This window comes from Arachis ipaensis, chromosome B10 (genome assembly GCF_059453495.1).
Source record: "Arachis ipaensis isolate K30076 ecotype BB chromosome B10, ASM5945349v1, whole genome shotgun sequence".
In the NCBI taxonomy this organism is placed as follows: Eukaryota; Viridiplantae; Streptophyta; class Magnoliopsida; order Fabales; family Fabaceae; genus Arachis; species Arachis ipaensis.
The window spans coordinates 133,885,264-133,906,746 of NC_142435.1; positions in this window are offsets into that span (position 1 = coordinate 133,885,264).

Genomic DNA, 21,483 nt, shown 5'->3' on the forward strand with positions numbered 1-21,483 from the left:
TCTTTCCGGAGTTTTTGAGGATAAGGTATCTTGGCTTTATATTCCTCAACCTTAGTGGTTAAAGAAGCCTTTTTAGAGGGGTTGTTGTCAGTACTTGTGTGTGTCTGATCCCTCACTGGCAATTGAATGCCAGAGTCAGAAGCTGGAGTGACGTTAGACACCAGCTCACTGTCTGTTCCTGGCGCCTGAACGCCAGAAATGTGCCCCTGTTGGGCGTTCAACGCCAGATTCTTGCCTGTTTCTGGCGTTGAACGCCAATCCTGCCTTGTTTCTGGCGCTAAACGCCAGTTTTGGGCATGGTCTGGGCGTTCAGCGCCAGCCTTCCACCCATTTTCTAGCGTTTTAGTGCCAGAATTATTTTTCCCTGGGCTCTTACTGTCCTCAGGGGAATCTTTGGTGGGTCGCTCATTTCTTGAATTTTTGATGCCTTGAGGTGGGGTATTTAATGTTTTCCCACTTCTTAATTGAACTGCTTGGCATTCTTCTGCTATTTGCTTTGATAGCTGCTGCTTTGTTTGCTTAAACTGTTCGTCCATATGTATATTAGCTATCCTTGTCTCCTGTAACCTGTCTTTGAATTCAGCTAGCTGTTTTGTTAGAAAATCTAATTGCTGATTGAATTCAGCAGCTTGTTTTACAGTACTGAATTCAGCAGTTACTGTTTTAACCTCTTCATTCATGGAAGGGTTGCTGCTTAGATACAGATGCTGATTCCTGGCAACTGTATCAATGAGCTCTTGAGCTTCTTCAATTGTCTTTCTCATATGGATAGATCCACCAGCTGAGTAATCTAAAGACATCTGAGCTCCTTCTGCAAGCCCATAGTAGAAGATGTCTAACTGAACCCACTCTGAAAACATTTCAGAGGGGCATTTTCGTAGCATCTCTCTGTATCTCTCCCAGGCATCATAAAGAGATTCATTATCTCCTTGTTTAAAGCCTTGGATGTCCAGCCTTAGCTGTGTCATCCTTTTTGGAGGGAAATATTGATTCAGGAATTTTTCTGTCAGCTGTTTCCATGTTCTTATGCTGGCCTTTGGTTGGTTATTTAACCACCTCTTGGCTTGATCTTTTACAGCAAATGGAAACAGTAATAGTCTGTAGACATCCTGATCTATTTCCTTATCATGTACTGTGTCAGCAATTTGTAAAAATTGTGCCAGAAACTCTGTAGGTTCTTCCTGTGGAAGACCGGAATACTGGCAACTTTGCTGTACCATGATAATGAGCTGAGGATTCAACTCAAAGCTACTAACTCCAATGGAGGGTATGCATATGCTACTCCCATATGAAGCAGTAGAGGGGTTAGAATATGACCCCAGAGTCCTCCTGGACTGTCCATCTCCACTTATGTCCATGATGGATATATGGATATAACTTGGACTGATTTACCTTTTTATTTATTTTATTTTATAAGAAGTAAATACTTAAATAAAATAAAATAACTAAAAAGGATTTGAATTTTGAAATAATAAAATATATATATATATTTTTTTTTTTCGTAAAAAAAATTAAAAATAGTTAGTTAAGAAAAAAAAGGAAATTTTTGAAAAAGAGGGGAGATATTTTCGAAAATTAGAGAGAGAGAGTTAGTTAGGTAATTTTGAAAAAGTTAAGAAACAAACAAAAAGTTAGTTAGTTGGTTGGAACAAATTTTGAAAAGATAAGAAGTTAGGAAGTTAGAAGAGATATTTTGAAAAGATATTTTTGAATTTAGTGAGGAGAGAGAAAAACAATAAGATAGTTCAAGATTTAAAATTTTTAGATCTAATGCTCCTTGTTTTTGAAAATTTTGGAGGGAAAACACCAAGGAACACCAAACTTAAAAATTTTAAGATCAAGACACAAGGAAAACTCAAGAACACTTTGAAGACTCACAAGAACACAAGAACATGAAGAAAGAACACCAAACTTAAAAATTTTTAGAAAACCACCAAAATTTTCGAAAACCAAAGGGAATTCAACAAGAAAACACCAAACTTAAAGTTTGGCACACAATTTAATAGAGAAAATATTATTTGTGAAAAAGAAGGTTTTGAAAAGAGTATAAAAGATTCTAACCCAATTACCAAGAACACAGATTAACGCTCTAGCCAAATGAGTTATGGAATTTTCGAAAATTTTAAGAAAGATTATTTTTGAAAACACCAAACTTAAAGTTTGGCACAGGATTTAACAGAAAAATTATTTTTGAAAAAAGTTTTGAAAAATATGATAGCCAATTACCATGAACATAAACACCACGTTCTAATTAACTGAGCTATAAATTTAAAGTGTTTTAACAAGGGATAAATAATAAAAGACTCTAAACCAAAAAAGAGAAAATTTTTTCCTAATCTAAGCAACAAAATAATCCGTCAGTTATTCAAACACGAACAATCCCCGGCAACGGCGCCAAAAACTTGGTGCACGAATTGTGAATCACACTTTTCACAACGCGTACCACTAACCAGCAAGTGCACTGGGTCGTCCAAGTAATACCTCACGTGAGTAAGGGTCGAATCCCACGGAGATTGTTGGTTTGAAGCAATCTATGGTTATCTTGTAAATCTTAGTCAGAAAGTCAATTATGTTTATCAGTTGAATTGCAAATAAACAATAGAGCATGGATTAAAGGTTACTTGTTATGCAGTAATGGAGAATATGTTGGAGTTTTGGAGATGCTTTGTCCTCTGAATCTCTACTTTCCTCTGTCTTCTGATTCACGCACGCACGTCCCCCTATGGCAAGCTGTGTGTTGGTGGATCACCGTTGTCAATGGCTACCTTCCATCCTTCCAGTGAAAACTACGCTCACGCGCTCTGTCACAGCACGGCTAATCACCGGTTGGTTCTCGATCCGGTTGGAATAGGATTTACTATCCTTTTTCGTCTGTCACTAACGCCCAGCCTTCAGGAGATTGAAGCTCGTCACAGTCATTCAATCCTTGAATCCTACTCGGAATACCACAGACAAGGTTTAGACTTTCCGGATTCTCATGAATGTTGCCATCAGTTCTAGCTTATACCACGGAGATTCTGATTAAGGAATCTAAGAGATACTCATTCAATCGTATATAGAACGGAGGTGGTTGTCAGGCACGCGTTCATGGTTTGAGGAAGGTGATGAATGTCACGGATCATCACCTTCATCACAGTTAAGCGCGAATGAACATCTTAGATAGGAACAAGCGTGTTTGAATGGAAAACAGAAATACTTGCATTAATTCATTGAGACACAGCAGAGCTCATCACCCCCAACAATGGGGTTTAGAGACTCATGCCGTCAGAGAATACAAAGTTTAGATCTGAAATGTCATGAGATATAGAATAAGTCTCTAAAAGTTGTTTAAATACTAAACTAGTAGCCTAGGGTTACAAAATATGAGTGGACTATGATGGATGATGCAGAGGTCCACTTCTGGGGCCCACTTGGTGTGTGCTGGGGCTGAGATTTGAGTGAGTCACGTGCAGAGGCCATTTGTGGAGTTGAACGCCAGTTTTTATGCCAGTTTGGGCGTTCAACTCCAGTTTTTTATCCTTTTCTGGCGCTGGACGCCAGAATTGGGCAGAGAACTGGCGTTGAACGCCAGTTTACGTCGTCTATCCTTGTGCAAAGTATGGACTATTATATATTGCTGGAAAGACCTGGATGGCTACTTTCCAATGCAATTGGAAGCATGCCATTTCGAGTTCTGTAGCTCCAGAAAATCCAATTTGAGTGCAGGGAGGTCAGAATCCAACAGCATTAGCAGTCCTTTTTCAGCCTGAATCAGATTTTTACTCAGCTCCTTCAATTTCAGCCAGAAAAATACCTGAAATTACAGAAAAACACACAACTCATAGTAAAGTCCAGAAATATGAATTTTTCCTAAAAACTACTAGAAATAGACTAAAAACTAACTAAAACATACTCTAAACTATATAAAATTATCCCCAAAAAGCGTATAAAATATCCGCTCATCAGACAACCTCCAAGGCATATCATGGTTGAAGACTTGGAAGAGGTTGATCAAGAGATGGAGATTAAAGAAGAAGAAGCACAACCTCCCATTCCCTTGGTAAGTAATGAAGAAGAGATTGAATTGGAAGAAAGCTACCAAGAGGAAGAGGTTGAAATTGAAGAAGCTTGCAAAGAGGTGGAAGTTGTCAAGGAAGAGCTCAAGGGAATTGAGCTAGAAATCACCTTGCCAAAATTGTTGAAGACCTCTCCCCCAAAACCATCACCATCCATTCCTTCATTCAAGTGGGTAAATATCTCATCTCTAAGCTTAATTAGCCCACTTGAATATGCTTTGTTTAAGACGGATGGGCAACTTAGAGCTCTTTGTGGCTATAAGAGTAAGAGGGGATGGTTAGTGGTAAGAGTTGTCATGCAAGGTTCAATACAGTTGCATACTCAAAGTTGAAGTGCAAGGATTGGTGTAGAGCTCGATTAAATGGGTCTAGGAGGCTGTTTGGATGTCTCAGTGAGAATTCCAATTGCTCACCATCCAAGTGGAAAAATGATAATCAACAAGAAGACGGGTGTAGAAACAAGATTTGGAATCCGGGTATACAAGAGGATAAACTTTGGGAGCTCAAAGCTTGTGAAGAACTCCATCAAAGCTTGGGGAATGTACCTGGAATTGATAGAGATTGTTGGAAGTCCAAGCATTGGTGGAAGTTTCAGGATGAGTTCAAGCACAAGCCACCATGACAAGGAGCTCACCAAATGTCCAACTTAAGGACTTTAACTAAAAGTGTTGGGTAAGAGACAACCCACCATGGTATGATCGTTCCTTTTTATTCCTAGTTTTATTTTATTTTTCCCAAGTTTTTCATTCATAATTTCTGCATAATTATCTGCATCTGCATTCTGCATTCTTTCGTAAAAAAAGGGGGGCAACCCACGCGTGCGCGTAGGCCACGCGTGGGCGTCGATTCCCAATTTTGCAATCCCATCCAACGAACAGAAAGTTGTGATGGAATCGTGCGGCTGGTGTGCTCTGCGCACAATTCGACCCACGCGGACGCGTGCATCACGCTTGCGCGTCACTTGCAACTTGGGAAATTCACGCGTACGTGTCATGCACGCGCACGCATGGATATGGCAATCGGCGTAATAAGTGTGCCAACCAGAGAGTTGTGCTGCCCTCGCGCTGGAATTGTGCTAAAGGCACAAAATCACCCACGCGTACGCGTGCGCGTCCTTTTGCTTCCAGACCACCCACGTGTACGCGTGGGCGATGCTTACGCGTCGAGTGGCCAACTCAATTTTCACGCGTACGCGTGAAGCACGCATGCGCGTCGCGCACTGTTTTTAAATTCTTACTTCTTTCTTCTACCCTTTCTCCTTCTTTCTTCCTCCCTTCTTACTTTCTTCTTCTTCATCTCTTTAACTTCTCATCGTTATTCTCTTTCTTTCCATTTTCTTTATTGTATTTGCATACTTTCATTTATTGCATTTTAACTTTGTTCATGATTTTATTTTCTTTTCTAAGTCTATTATTTTTCCATTGGTGTTAAATGTTCTTATTCAAATGTTGCTTCTTTTCTGGTATTATTTTGGTGCTTAGTGACGTGTTCATACTGTTGGATGATATTATTTATCTGTCAATGCCAATCTTTTATGATCTATTTCTTCCTCATTGTTGCAATTTTTTCACTATTGATATGCCATTTGCTTCTACTATTTTCTCACTTGCATGTTGTAACTACCATGTAATTGAGGCCCTCATTATTTGGCATTAACCCACCCATACTTTATTTGTTTTCTTATCTTTATTTCTGGGTTTCTTTTCTTCTTTTTCCTCTTCTTTCAGGATGGCCACCGAGAAGGAAAACGAGAAGCTTCTCAATGGGGCGACAGACAAGTCCATCTACACAATCTATGGAGAAAAGAATCAGTTGTAGCAGCCCGTCCACTTGCACATCTTAGCATGCACCGAGGACGGTGCAATCTTTAAGTGTGGGGAGGTCGATACCGACTTCCGTGTGTTAGTTATTTCTTATTTCAACACCAATGTTTAATTTTCTTTGTTAATTGTTGCATTTGCATGTTTGATTGCATGTTTGTTTGATTTTGTGCATTTAGCTACTACTTGATTGAAGTAATAGTTTCTTTTTCAAAACCCTTTCTATAGCATTTCACTAATTTAAATTGAAAATTTTTGTGATAAACTTGTTTGAAGACTGTAAATTGGAACATGAATTATAGCTAAGAACACACAAACCTGTGAGATTTGAGCTTAATTACATTGTTACACTATCTAACCATAACATTCCATTCTTGTGTGTTTCCTTCTCTATGATTGCAATCTGTATTTTATTCCATTCTATATGTCCATTGTTTAGTATATTTACATGCTTGCATATGATTGAGGCCATCATTTGATTTTAGCTCACCTATCCCAAATAGCCTACCCTTTCAATCACCTTTGTTTGCCACTTTGAGCCTTTTAATCCCCATTTGTTCTATATTTTACCATGTCACTAGCCTTAAGCAGAAAAATAATTAATTACCCCAAGTGAATCTTTGGTTATCTTAAGTTGGAGATTGTGTATCAATTAAGTGTGGGGAACTGTGGGAACTTGGGTTGATAAAAGTGTGTTGTGTTTTATTGACAAGATATTGGGAATTTGGGTACCTACTCATATGAGACCAGAAAAATTAAAAACCCATGTGCATTGATATGTTATGTTTGCTTTTATGATTCAAAAAAGAAAAGAAAAGAAAAGAAAATATAAATAAATATTACAATATAATAAATAAATAAGGGGACAAAATTACCCAATGCTAAGTTTAATAAAAGATTAATGTATATGTGGTGAAAATTAAAGAAAAGTTGATACATGATGAGTATGTGAAATATACAAAAGGGAATTTTGGGTAGCTAGGCATGGTTTTAGAATTACATAGAGTGTGTGTGAGGTGAAAGCTTAGGTTAGTTAAAGATTCATATTATAGCTCACTTGGCCATACATATATCCTCACCCTTACCTTAGCCCCATTACAACCTTGAAAAGACCTCATGAAGTTTTCATTGGTATACTAAATTTTTGTTGATTGATTAGATAAAGAACAAAGTCTAGAAAGCATGACTAGAGAAGAGTAGAGTGATTAACCCTAGACACTTGAGCGATTAGAGTGCATATACACTACCAGTGAGGGTTCAATGCTTGATTCTATGTTCCCTGCTTTCATGAGCTATCCTCTTACAAGTTTGCTTGTCTTTCATTGTATGATTTGAATTAGTGGAATCTCATTTATGATTGTCTTGGAGAATTTGTTTACTTTTAACAAAGTAGGTAGAAGTATTTTTTTTTGTATTTAGTTGCATTCATATAGATAGGTTGCATTTCATAAGTTTTACCATTCCTCTTCACTCTCTTATAGCTTCTCTTGAGCTTAGCATGAGGACATGCTAATATTTAAGTATGGGGAGATTTGATGTATCACTATTTCATGGTACATTTTATGCTTAATTGAGTGGATTTTTATCCACTAAACTCACACTTATTCATATAATTTGCATGTTTTACATTTTTCTTCCTAATTCTGTGCTTTGACTGAAAACATGCTTCTTTGGCCTTAAAATTGCTAATTATTAATCCTCTCTTATTATCATTCGATGCCGTGATATGTGTGTTAAGTGTTTTCAGGATTTACAGGACAGGAACAGCTTAGAGGATGGAAAAGAAGCATGCAAAAGTGGAAGGAATACAAGAAGTTGAAGGAATTGCTAAGCTGTCCAGCCTGACCTCTTCGTACTAAATCGACCATAACTTGAGCTACAGAGGTCCAAATGAGGCAGTTCCAGTTGCGTTCGAAAGCTAACACCCGTGGATGATGCATACGCATGACAGAGCCACGTGCTAGACGCATCAAAAAATGCTGGGGGCAATTTCTGGGCTATTTTTTACCCAATTTTTGGCCCAGAAAACACATATTAGAGGCTACAAAGTGGGGAAATCAAGGAATCATTCAAACACTTTACATTAATTCATAATTTAGGTTTCAGATATAGTTTCTAGAGGGAGAGGCTCTCTCCTCTCTCTAGATTTTAGGATTTCTCTTAGTTTTAGGTTTATTTCTTCTCAATTCCAAGTTCAATGTTCCTTTAATTTATTTTCTCTTTTACTTTTATTTATTCTATCATTCTAGTTTATTTATTTTTTCAATTTGGTTTATGAACTCCATGTTAGATTTGATTTCTTTATTTAATACAATTTGAGGTATTTCATATTTATGATTTTAATTTAGCTTTTTACATTCTTAGCTTTGGTTGAGTAATTGGAGACACTTGAGTTATCAAACTCCTTTGTTGATTGATAATTGAAAGTTGCTTATTGACTTGAATTCCACTAACTCTAGTCTTTCCTTGGGAGTTGACTAGGACTTGAGGATTCATATTGATTTATCCGTTTGACTTACCTTCATAGTTAGAGGTTAACCAAGTGGGAGCACAAATAATTCTCATCACAATTGATAAGGATAACTAGGATAGGACGTCCAGTTCTGATACCTTGCCAAGAGTTTTATTAATTATTAATTTACTTTCTTGCAATTTACTTTCCTTGTTCAACCTTTCAAAAACCCAAAAATATACTTTTCCATAACCAATAATAACTACACCTCCCTGCAATTTCTTGAGAGACGACCCGAGGTTTAAATACTTCGGTTTAATTGTATTGGGTTTGCTTTAGTGACAAATAAGTTTTTGTACGAAAGGATTCTTTGTTGGTTTAGAAACTATACTTACAATGTGATTATTTTTGTGAAATTCTTTACCATCAAAAATCCGTTCGTCATTCGGCCAATTGAAGTTCTAGGAGGCACAGACGATTTCTGACATTTTTCTCTTCAGCAGCTCGGTCAGAAAGCTTCTCCAGAGTTTTCGTTGATTCTGATTTCGTACAGAGGTAGGGGGTTCGTTTTAAAATTATAAGTTTTTAATTTATGAATGTTCAAAAGCTTGATGAGTAATTGCAAATAATTTATGATTGTCTAGACTATTTGAATGACGAATTTGTGTTGGATTTGTGATTGTGAAAATAATTGAATTTGATGAATATATGTTTAATTTTCTGAATGTTTGAGAATGCTAAAGATTTTGATTTATAGCTAGTTGTGATGAGAATTGTCGAAATTGTGGCTATGTCTGCTGATGCGAATTAAAAAATTATCATATGCTTGATTGATGACGAATATAGCTTTATTATGTGCTTGAATGATGATCAAAGTATATAAATTGTTATGTTTGACATAGTGTAGAAAATTGAATGCTTGATTATAATTAAGTACTTGAATTTGTGAAAACTGTTAAATTTGGGTTCTTGGGCTGTGTTGGCTATGAAGGCAACTTAGAATAACTGAAGAAAGGTTAGGTATGTGATTTTGGAAGGGTTATAAGTTTACATGTGGGTTATGGTATGTAAGGTTGTTGAAAAAGTTCAAGGCAGAAATTCTGCATAATTGACAATAAGTAAATCAGTTTCTGGGAGCAGTCCCGGTCATAATTTTGAATGAAACTATTTTTCCATGAGACTTTAAGGTGTTTTGAGCATCTCAAAAACTTCAGAGTTTATTGATAAGTGGTTTGAGAGAAACGAATTTTTGAAGATTGATAGTTTCTGCAGAAAATTCTGTTTCTTTATTGCAGAAGCACCAACTACAAACCCACATAATTTTCAATTCTGGTGAGTGTCTGAACTGAAACCAACAGCCATTTCAATCTTTATGCGTCCACAATCCTCAGTTTAAATTTCATTTCAAAACTCCTTTTAACCAATTAGATATGTTGTAAAGAGTGTGGGTTGCTTGCTGGATTTTAAAAACAGAATTCTAAAAGGTAGGGTTGTGTTTCTAACCTCATAACATTTTCATATGACATGGTAATAATCTGAAATTTGATTTTATAGAAAGTTGGAAGAGTCTTGTTTAAGTTCATAAAATTTGAAAAGTAATGGGTGAGAATTGGATTTTTAGTGAATTTAACAAGTTTGCTGCCCCTACTATTGTTTTCTGCATTTTCTTACAAACAATAACGGCATTTTTTAAGAGAAATAGTACAAGTTTAAACTATGACCAAATTACCTCAACACCAAGTTTTGGGTTCTAAGTCAGTAGTATTAGAACAACCAAGGAAGGTTTAAGGTTAATTGGTAATGCGGAGGTATGTATGATTAAGCGGTGATGCGGAGATACGTTTTATAATGTAGGTGATGCGGAGGTACGTATATGTAATTGGTGATATGGAGGCATAATAAAGGAAAATAAAATGAGAAGCCATGTATGAAAGAGATAACTGAAACGGATAATGAATCGTAAAAATTGTATGTCGAATAGGCATTGTGCCAAAGTGCTAATGCGGAAGTGCCCGCCTGATTGATAGCCTAAGATTGCTAATGCGGGAATGTCCACCTAACTGATAGCATATGAAATGTGAATGGGCCTTGTGCCAAATTGCTAATGCAAAAGGTCCCGCCTAACTGATAGCCTGAAATTGCTAATGCAGGAATGTTCGCCTAACTGATAGCCTGTTTCTACCGTGATGCCAAGATATCCTAACTGGCATACTCATGATGATAATTGTGCCTGAGTGACACGGTAAGAAAACCATATTCGGGGTTCGCCCCGAGTAATGTCGGGTTGCAGGTAAACAACTGACGCGTGAGCTCATGGTCTGCTTAGGACAGACATGCATCATATTGCTTGCGCATTTGTGTTTGGTTGTGTTTGGCTTGTTGTATTTTCTCTGTGATTGTGCTGATTGTCTTATTCTACCTTGCTTGTGTATTCAATTGGGTCTCTGGTACTATTAGTTTATGTATTAAAGTGATTAAGAATTAATGTTGTGAATGAGTTTTGTTTTATGTTCAGAAATTTTAAAGAAAGCAATTAATTGTCTAAAGTAAAATTAAAAGTATTTTCAAAGGCTTGATAAAAGGATAGTTTTATCGAGTAAAGTCAATTATTCGCATTTCATTCATTACCTTTACGGCATTGACTTTCCCTACTGAGAAAATGCGAAGACGACGTTCTCACCCCTGCAGATTCTCCTTTCAACGACAGGTTCAGGAATTCTTGGCGCGGAGCCGCGACTGAACATCAGAGCTATATGTAAATAGGTATCCGTATTTTCTGTAGTTGGTTTAGCCTTAGACTTTTCCCTCGCCATTTATTGTCTTTGATTTTTAGAGGGGTAGGACCTGTATTTGAGAATCTTGGAATAAGTCTATGTATATATTGCTATGTGAGTATAAATATTTTTGTGATTAAGAGTTTTGAAGTAAAGACCTTTCGTTTTCTTGATTAAAATTTCGATTCATATTCGCGAAGGCTCAATATTAAATAAAGATAGTATAAAATAAAAAGGATTAGAAGTAAATAACGTCTAAGCTTTTAGTACGATCATGAGGTGCTAAAAATTAGGGTGTTACAAGTTTTCAATTCTTTAAGTTTTGCTCTTCATTTATTCATTATTTTTCCAATATTCAAACATTTCATTTGTTATTTCGAACTTTAAGTTCATTACAAATTTAATGTTTGATCTTGTTATTTCTCTAACATTTTTTAAGATTTCTATATGTAAGATTGTGTCCAAAAAAAATAAAGTCGTTTCTTTCCAATTCACTGTAAAGTATTTGATTTGAAGTTTAATTTATAATCAATAAGAACTTGGGTCAAAATTCTGTGAGAGAAATTGTATTTGTTTTTCAATTTGAGATTATTGATATAAGTTTGGTCGATATCTTCTATTAAAGTCAAAAAATTAAAATCCAAACAAATCAATTATATTTATATCAATGATTTATATTTAAAACGTAATCTATGCTAATTAAGTTAGTTATTTTTTTTATAAGATTATTAAAAAAGGCTAAAATCATGTTAATTTGTTTATTATTTCTAATAATAAGTCTGTTTTTAAAGATTATTGTGTTTTTTATTTTTTTTTATTTTAAAATACATTAGCATTTCTCGTCTAAAATAACAGACCAACATTACAAAGTGGAAGCAACAATAATTTGTAATCCCTATGTACGGAACTACGGATGTTTTAATGGGCGAAATTCGTACTTGTTTGGATGTCATTAAATTGATAAAAAAAATATTTTTTTAAATTTTTTTTTTATTTTTTAGTGTATTTAGTAAATTTTTAATAATAAAAATAAAAATTCTAAAAAAATAAAAAAATATTTTTTTGTGAAGCTATACTTTATATTTTTTTAAAAGATATTTTTTTTTCAAAGACAATGAATTTCATTAGATGAAACTGATTGGTCTGAAATGGACTACAAGCAAAAGGATACTTTGGACTATGCTAATAGAAAAGTAAAACAACAATTGAAAATTGAAGAAAAGGTAAAATAGGTTCATATAAAAGTTTCACGCTTCATGTAAGAGATGTCTCTCCTCAATCATGCGTCAAGCTTCTTCAGCTATTTCCACCGTTAATCGTCATCGATTCTCAAAGATAGCAGCATTTCTTGCTCTCTAGATGCACCAGATCAGGTTCACAGCAAGTTCCTTCTTCTTTTGAGATTCTCGGCTTCTATTCAAGGATTCCATCAAGATAACCACCAGCTCCATGGCTCCATAGCTTTTATTCAGTAGCAAAAGTCCTACAAGATCCCACGCTTCAACCGCGCTTTGACATCCCCAAAGGAAATAGTGTACCGATTCCTCCATAGTATCAGAAATTGGACAAGTATGGTTTACGTTTTGAAATCTTGAATTAAGATTTGTCTTTACCAGGATTCCTTCATGTAAAGTCTTCCACAAAAAATTCTTAATTTTTGGGGTGTTTTTCAGGTTCCAAAGCTCAGTCCATAATTATTTTGATCTGCACTATTTTGGTAGAAATTTTTGAGGTGGATGAAAAACTGGAACACTACTTCATATCCTGAAGTCACCGAATATTCTCTAGATTTCTCCTTTTGTCAGGTAATTTTATCTTCACCTTGCTATATAAAAGTTTTTAGTATTGCATATGCACTTGTTGGATTGAATAGTTTAGTAATTGTGATCTGGTCCTATTAAGCATTTGGTAGAATTAATTCGAAAACTCAAGTAGGCTGATAGTTCATATTAGGCTGGAATGATAATTCGTGCAGACTGAGCTCTTTAAGCAAGTTGTTTCTATTATCACAAAATTACCTCCCAATTTTTTAGAGAATGCCCTTTTCTAACATCTTTTTTCCTTCTATAATACTCCTCCATCCCCATGATGGATTGTATCTCCTTTTCACATTTAGAAAGCTAGAATATTTAAAATATCTGCTCTTAAAGACCTTGTGGACTAGAGAGTGAGTCCGAGCAAGTAGTCTCCAACCTTGCTTAGCTAACATAGCCAGGTTAAAAGCTTTTAAATCCTTAAAATTTAGTCCTCCCTGTTGTTCTGGTCTTTCTGAAATCTGCCATCCAACCCAATGCATTTTTCATTTTGTGCCTCTCTGGCCCCACCAAAACTGCATCATTGCTTTCTAAATGTCTTCTAGAAGTGATTTGGGAAGTTTAAAATAACTCGGCGTATAAATTAGTATATCCATTCCAATTGCCTTGATCAAAACCTCTCTTCCAGTAGATGAGAGTAATGAGCGCTTCCAGAATTGTAATTTAAGATTCACCTTGTTCTTAATATAGTTAAAAGTAGCATTTTTGGACCTATGTACCATTGCCAGAAGTCCCAAATATTTATCTTGATTTCCAACATTAGCCACTTGTAGAATTGAAGTCAATTGCTCCCTTACATGGATAGGTGTATTTTTGCTAAAAAAGATAGAACACTTATCAAGATTAATCATCTGACCATTAACCTCCTCATAGTTATGAAGGATTCTAGTTAAACTGAGACAGTCTTGCTCTGTAGCTTTACCGAATAAATTGAGTCGTCTGCAAAGAATAGATTATTGATTCTTGGACATCTAGGATTGTATTTCAAACAAAAAAATAGCTCCTATTCTTCCTTATAGAGCAGATGGGATAATCTCTCTACACAAAAAAGAAAAATATATGGCAATAAAGGATTGCCTTGCCGCAATCTGTAACACCCTACCACACAAAGTCTTATGCTTAAGTCATAAAACAAAGGTGGCGAGATATTACGACCTCTAAAAATAAAATAGTATATATAATATAGATAAGAATGAGTTTTATCTAGGAGCCTTTGAAAACAAAAGTTATATCAAAAAGTTAATAAAAAAGCGCATCACTCACGAAAGCGATAAACGTAAACCAGACGAGATAACAAGAATTCTAAGAATACAGATAACAAAGCTTCTGACTCGGCTCGCGAAGTTAAAACCGGCCAGAGCATATATACGTATATACAAGATAAACCCAAAAGGCCCAAAATACTGTTTATAGAACCTATTTCTCCAAATCAACCTCTAAGAGGGACAAAATATAACATATATACACAGTGGAGATATATAACTATATACATGTGCATCTAAAACCCAAAATGAAACCCCAAACGAGTAAAGTTCTTCGCGTGCAGAAAGCTTCCAGTATGCCACAGTGAGGTGCCTCACGTCCTGCATCTGAAAATCACAGAATATGTATGGAATGAGAACTGGAGGTTCTCAGCATGGTAACGGTGCCCAGATAACTAACATATAATGTCCAGGGAAAGCCAGAGGCGAACTTAGAACTTCCGACAATAGATTACAAGCTTAAAACTATTCTTTACAACCATAAATAACCCATAAACAAGGGAGGTTCTCTAAGGTTCCTAAACTTAACCAAAACTCTATCTAAACCCTCCATAATCTGCCTTCCTCGAAATTCTCCAATTCTAGTGGAACTACACAGACAAACAAATAGGCAATGGCAAACACAATTTGAGAACAGGTAATGCAAGTAGTACGTATAGCATTTAGGCATATAAATTTCATAAAGGCACTCCCAATTAATGCATAACCATACAAAACAAACATATGCATATGGTGTATACCTGTCCTATGGTTGATGATATCATTTGTCGGTTATATAGCTAACCCGACATGTCCTGGTAGCTAGCCATGGACAGAAACACCCATTGCGGAGCAAGTGGGTTTGAGCCACAACCCCCTTGCTACTACCCGCTTAACCCAGAGCAAGTAGAATAACCACTACTACTGCTACTATCCAAACGGTTGTTTAAAAGCTCAACCTGGAGCAAGCGGAATAATCCATTACTGCTGCTACTACCCAGGCATCACAAACACTGACTTGGAGTAAGAGGGACGAACCACAATTCTTGCTACTGCCCAGGTATCACAATCACTGACCTGGAGTAAGCGGGACGAACCACAATCGTTGCTACTGCCCAGGTATCTCATTCAAGAATTCATTCAATCTCAAGTCAATCATTAATTATAATTCATCAACATTTCATCATCAATCATTCTCATTTATCATATTCATTCGAAATTCTATAAATAACTCAGTTTTTCATAATTCTCCTTCCTCATCGCATACCCGGAGCAAGTGAACAACGCCACTGCCTACTACCTGGGGGTCACATATCAAATTCATTTACAAACCATCATTTTCGCACTTCCTCAATCACAATTCATTATTCCAAACCTTTCTTCTCTGCTAGGTTAACTCATTCTCTAATCTTACTCCTCTCTGTATGATTAGAACCATGCTTTAGGGTCTTAGAGAGTAAAAAAAGTGGTTTAGGTGTTCAAAATCATGTTTAAAACATAAAATTCTATTTTCTGAAAAACAGGGTGTGTGCGTATGCATAGGTGTTGTACGTACGCACCATAGTGTGTGTACGCACAAGCCAAAACACAGCTCCTATTCGATGTGTGCGCATACCAGTGTGTGTACGCACACAAACCAAAAGTTCTGGTTTTGCTGTAACTTAAGAAAATTCAATTTTTGCACAAGATTTTCGACATCCATAACTTCCTCTACAAAATTACATTTTTCACAAAATTTATACCGTTTAAAAGATCTTGAAATTATCTTTAATTTGAAATAAATTCATTCAAATCAAAAATCCGAGGCTCAAGTTATGGATTATCGAAGTTCATCAAAAATCTATTTTTAGCAAAAGGTCTAAGACCTTTACTTTTGAAAAATCTCATTTTCAAACCAAAGTTCCTTAACCCATAACAACACCAAATTCCATCCACCACCTTTTCATACTCCTTTTACCCCTTTCTCAACACATAGATATCCAATTCTATCAATTTCAAAATAATAACTTCATAATCAAACAACATTTATGCATAATTCAACAATATATCACTATCATCACTCATGCATATACACACCATCAAACTCTACACAAATTACATTATTCCACCAACAACAACCTCAAATCGCCAAGACTCATAAATACCAACCAATCTCAATAATCAACAACATCAATATTTCAATCCTATCTTACGGTTAAATAGCCTAAGTTTTCATGACATGTTATATTTTAGTTACGAGAAACTGAATTCAAACCTTAGCCGATTCCTCGTTAATCCCAAAACACCTCAAGCATTCACCACACCTCAAGCTCCACAACTCCAGCCCCTCACCAATGAAATCCAACCTCCAAAGTTAATCCCCTAGCTTCCAATTTCTCAAATTAACTCCAACCAATAACCAATTTCAATATAACATCACATTTATCACTATAATTAATATAGAGATCACTAATTCAACATTACACAAAGATTTTGAGGGTGCTTACCTGACCCACAGCTCCAATGAGCTAAACCCAACAATACCCGCAAGCTAATTCGACCCTAAACACCAAAATTACACAAGATTCAACATAATTACTCATTGAATTTGAGGGGATGAGTATCTGGAATAGAAAATGTGACTTACCTCTTAACCTTTTCAGTGGGTTTTTTAGAGCTCGACGCTGCGGTCGTGTGGTCGTAAATGGTGCGGCGATCGGAGATCTGGATCAAAAGTTATGTGGATTTGAAACTTTACCAAGGGTTTGGAAAGTTCTTCTTCTTCTCCCCTATGTGCTCAACGTGAATTTGCATTTGAGGGAGAGAGAAGATGGCTGAAGCCATCTTTATTAGGTGGTAAAGTGGGGCCTTAGGCCCATTATGGACCCGATTCGTTCGGTTCAGTCCGTTTGGCCCAATCTTGAGCCAAAGCCTTTAAAATTAGTGTCAAAATTTATGTTTTAATTAATTCTATTTCATTAAACTATAAAATTTAATTTTCTAATTTCTTTGATTAATAATTAATTTATTAACTAATTATTCATTAATTATAAGGGGTTTACATCCTACCCCCCTAATAGAAACTTTCATCCTCGAAAATTTCGTCCATCACGCGAGTTCATGAGAGTAACCCTTCTTCTTAACTCAACGTATAGTAGTCCCAAGGTCTTTTCCCTCGGCGCGCTTCCGTTGCCGCACTGTAATTCCTTTATCTCTAAGGATCTCGATCATTCGTCCAGTGCTGACCGAAAATCTCACTAAACTCTGCAAGCTCTAACAGCAATACACTACTCGGAACGGTTCAGTTTGGTTATAAGTTTAATACTAAGCTTGACATTTTCAATTTTGGGTTTTCATCCCTATCTTAGGCTATGAATAAATGCTGTATTATCCAGTCACACACTGCTCTATAAATCTGGTTATTGCAATTACCTCAACCTTCTGCCGATCTCTGGAACGACTTTTCTCCTGTAGCTTCTCCTTCTCAGTTCCATCCCTTTAGCAGTAGCTTTCATAGCAGCAGCCGAGAAAATCAATCGTATCACCTCACTCGCGTTCACGAGACGCCCTTTGGGTCCTGTTCACACCGAACAATTGATATTAAGGTGATCAGTCTTAATATCTTAATTCTAGAGCTTCGAATCTCCAAAGGTAATGCTCATGAACATTTATGCTATATATGTCAAGCAGACATCCTAAATAGTATATGCACATAGCCAGAGTATGCTCAAAAGCATAGTCAGTCCGTTCCCTAGGCTCTATGGGAACGAACTGCTCTGATACCATAATGTAATACCCTACCATACAGAGTCTTATGCTTAAGTCATAAAACACAGGTGGAGAGGTATTACGACCTCTAAAAGTAAAGTAGTATATATAATATAGGTAACAAGGAGTTTTATCTAGGAGCCTTTGAAAACAAAAGTTAAATCAAAAGCGTTAAATAGAAAAGAACATCACTCACGAAAGCGATAAACGTAAACCAGACGAGATAAGAGTAAAGCGACACACATATATATATATAAGAATTCTAAGAATATAGATAACAAAGCTTCTGACTCAGCTTGCGAAGTTAAAACTGGCCAGAGCATATATACGTATATACAAGATAAACTCAAAAGGCCCAAAATATTGTTTGCAGAACCTATTTCTCTAAATCAACGTCTAAGAGGGACAAAACATAACATATATATACAGTGGAGATATATTACTATATACATGTGCATCTAAAACCCAAAATGAAACCCTAAACGGATAAAGTTCTTCGCGTGCAGAAAGCTTCCAATATGCCTCAGCGAGGTGCCTCACGTCCTGCATCTGAAAACCAAAGAATATGTATGGGGTGAGAACCGGAGGTTCTCAGCATGGTAACGGTGCCCACATAACTAACATATAATGTCCTGGAAAAGCCAGAGGCGATCCTAGAACTTCCAACAATAGATTACAAGCTTAAAACTATTCTTTACAACCATAAATAAGCCAAAAACAAGGGAGGTTCTCTAAGGTTCCTAAACTTAACCAAAACTCTATCCAAACCCTCAATCATCCACCTTCCTCCAAATTCTCCAACTCCGGTGGAACCACACAAACAAACAAACAGGCAATGACAAACACTGTAAAAACCCGTTCTTCTGTAAAAAGATTTTTTTGGCTATTTTATCATTTATTCCGCAAAATCCCAAACCACAGTCCAATAAGAAATAGTGAGGCTGGCCCAATAGTTAAAAAAAAGTAAAAAAAATTAATTAAATAGAAAAAGACCATTAATAAGGTCAAAATTGACTTTATAAGGGTAATTAATCCCCTAAGTCAAGTTTGACTAGTAAACAATAAATATTAGCTTACTATTAGTTTATTTTTCTCACTAGAGACTTTTTGAGCTGGGAATTCACTTTTAGTGACGATTTTGCATGCGCCGAGAAAAACTCTTGTAACCAAAAACTTCAGAATCAGTGGTCAAAATATTTTCTACCCAACTAAATGTGTCTCAAGATTTATATTAGCCATCCATTCATGATTTACTCCTTTAGAAATAAATATTAGCCATTAATTATTTTACCGTACGGTAAAAGTTATCTGAACCGAATTTCTGACTAGTATTCCACAAATAACTCCTAGAGACCCCTCTTCTTACTTGGAATCCAAGTAACTTGTATCTCCTTCTCAGCCTCTAAGCTGAGACTATCTCATCCTTTAACCCTTCTCTGCTGTGTTTTTAACCTCGAGTAACTAACAGCGATTAACTGTGGATAAGCTCGACACGCAAGAGCTGACCAAACTTCCTCGTTTTCATGCCCCTTCTTCATTAAATCCCAGCCCTTGACCACAAAAATTTCAGCCCCTTTTACCATCATAAATTCAGTAAGACTTTGATTTTTTATTTAAGGAAGCATTGGCCACAAAATTCATAAAACACTTTACACATTTTTACACTCTTTTGACCGAATTCTTGAGAGAGAAAGAGAGAAAATTCTTGCACCTATTCTCTGTGCCCAAGCCCATATTTCAATTCTTCTATTGTTCTTCATGTGTTCTTCAAGAACTCAAACCATACAAGCACAAACTCTTGCCCGTTTTCGCTAATCCTTGCGTTTATACCGAAATTTTGGCTAGGTAAATTCTTGTTCTTTCTCCTTTTCTTTTCTTTAAAACAGTATCCATGATGAATTATTAATCTTCTATATGTATAGAGAACTCCTCTTAAAGCACCCATGGAGCATGCCTAAGGAGTTAAGGAGTTTCAAGCTCACAGTGGTTGAATTTCGACGTTTTGCGACACTTTAGGCCCAAAAATGAAACTCACCACCACCAGCTGTGTTTCTGCCCTTATATACACGTTTTCTAGTGTGAAAAAGGTTTACCAATAGAATTACATAAGAAGTAAGGGTTAGGATTAGTTAGAGTATGGTTGTGCTTGTTTTCGGTGCTTATATGAGCCACTTTGTAGTGAATTTATGCTTATTTTAAATTTTTAAAAATTTTGTGAGTTACTACTATTTTGGCTTGCTAAATATGTGTAATTTACTATTGTATTGCCTCTGGATTTTGTGTGAAAACAGCCAGAATTATAGAAGCACTTGGGGTTTAAGTTTCAAGCTTTAAACGTCACAAAAAGTGAAGAAAAACATAAAAACTGCACCTCTGAAACTTTTAGTCACTAAGAGCATGAAAATCATGGTAGGAAAGAGTTTAAAAGTATTTACAAAAGTATTTTTAATCCTATGGAACAAAGGTGAAAAGATAAAAAGAGTGTTATGGTCATTTTCAGGTAAAAAGATAGTTAAAAATGTAATTTAAATAAAAAATAAGTAAAATTCTGAATTTAGTGTCATTAGGCGTAAAATAGTAATTATATAAATTATTTGAGTTGAAATTATAATTATAAAAAAGTTTTGGGCCTAAATAAAAAATTTAGTAAAAGTTAGAAGTAAAACGGTAAAAAGTGGTAACTAGAATAAGTAAATAAATTAATAAAGTGTAAATTTGGTTTTAGGTCCTTTATAGTGAAAATTGGTATTTAATAAAAATATTAGAAATAATTTTAATCATAGGCAACTATTAAGATTAATCCAGTGAAATTTTGGTGCTAAATAAGGTTAAACGGTAAAACTAGAGCACTTAGGGGCATATTAGTAATTTCAAGCATAAAGTCAAATTAAAAAAATGAATAATTAACTTAATCAAGGAGAAAAGATATATTAGGAAAAATATGAAGATACATGGTAAAATAATAAGGGGTGAAAGCATCATTAAAAACCTAATGAAAACGGTAAAAAGAAAAGTTAAATAAAAAGGACAAAATGGTAAAATGTGACAAGGCTGAGACATTTTAAGAAAGATCCGGGCACAAGTTTTTATAAAAGAAGGAAAGAGAAGTCCCTTAGAAAGAAATTCTGCTGAGATGTGCCGCGGAAGAAGAAACTGTAAACCCCAAGGTGCTGAGAAGTACCTGGCAGAGCGTACTTCCATCCCGCCTGGCCAGAGACTATATGAGCGTGGGGACGCCCGCCATATGGACTGGTACTCATTGGGAGCACCTTATATTTTTGGGCCATTCTTTATTAGTGTCGTGGTTGTATTACGGGCACCGGTGTGCGACCGACCCATTGGAGTAGCCATATCCGGACTTGGGCCGGGTAATGTCGGGCTGCGGGTAGCCAACCGACGCATGAGTTCATGACCTGCGTAGGACCAGACATGTATCATATTTGGTTGCTGCATTTCTTTTCTTGTGTCTGCTTACTTGTATATGTGACTGTTATACTGTTTTATACTTGTGATTACATCTGTTTGTATGATTGATTACTGTTGTGACCTTATAAACAATTAGACTTAGGCTGTGGATCCC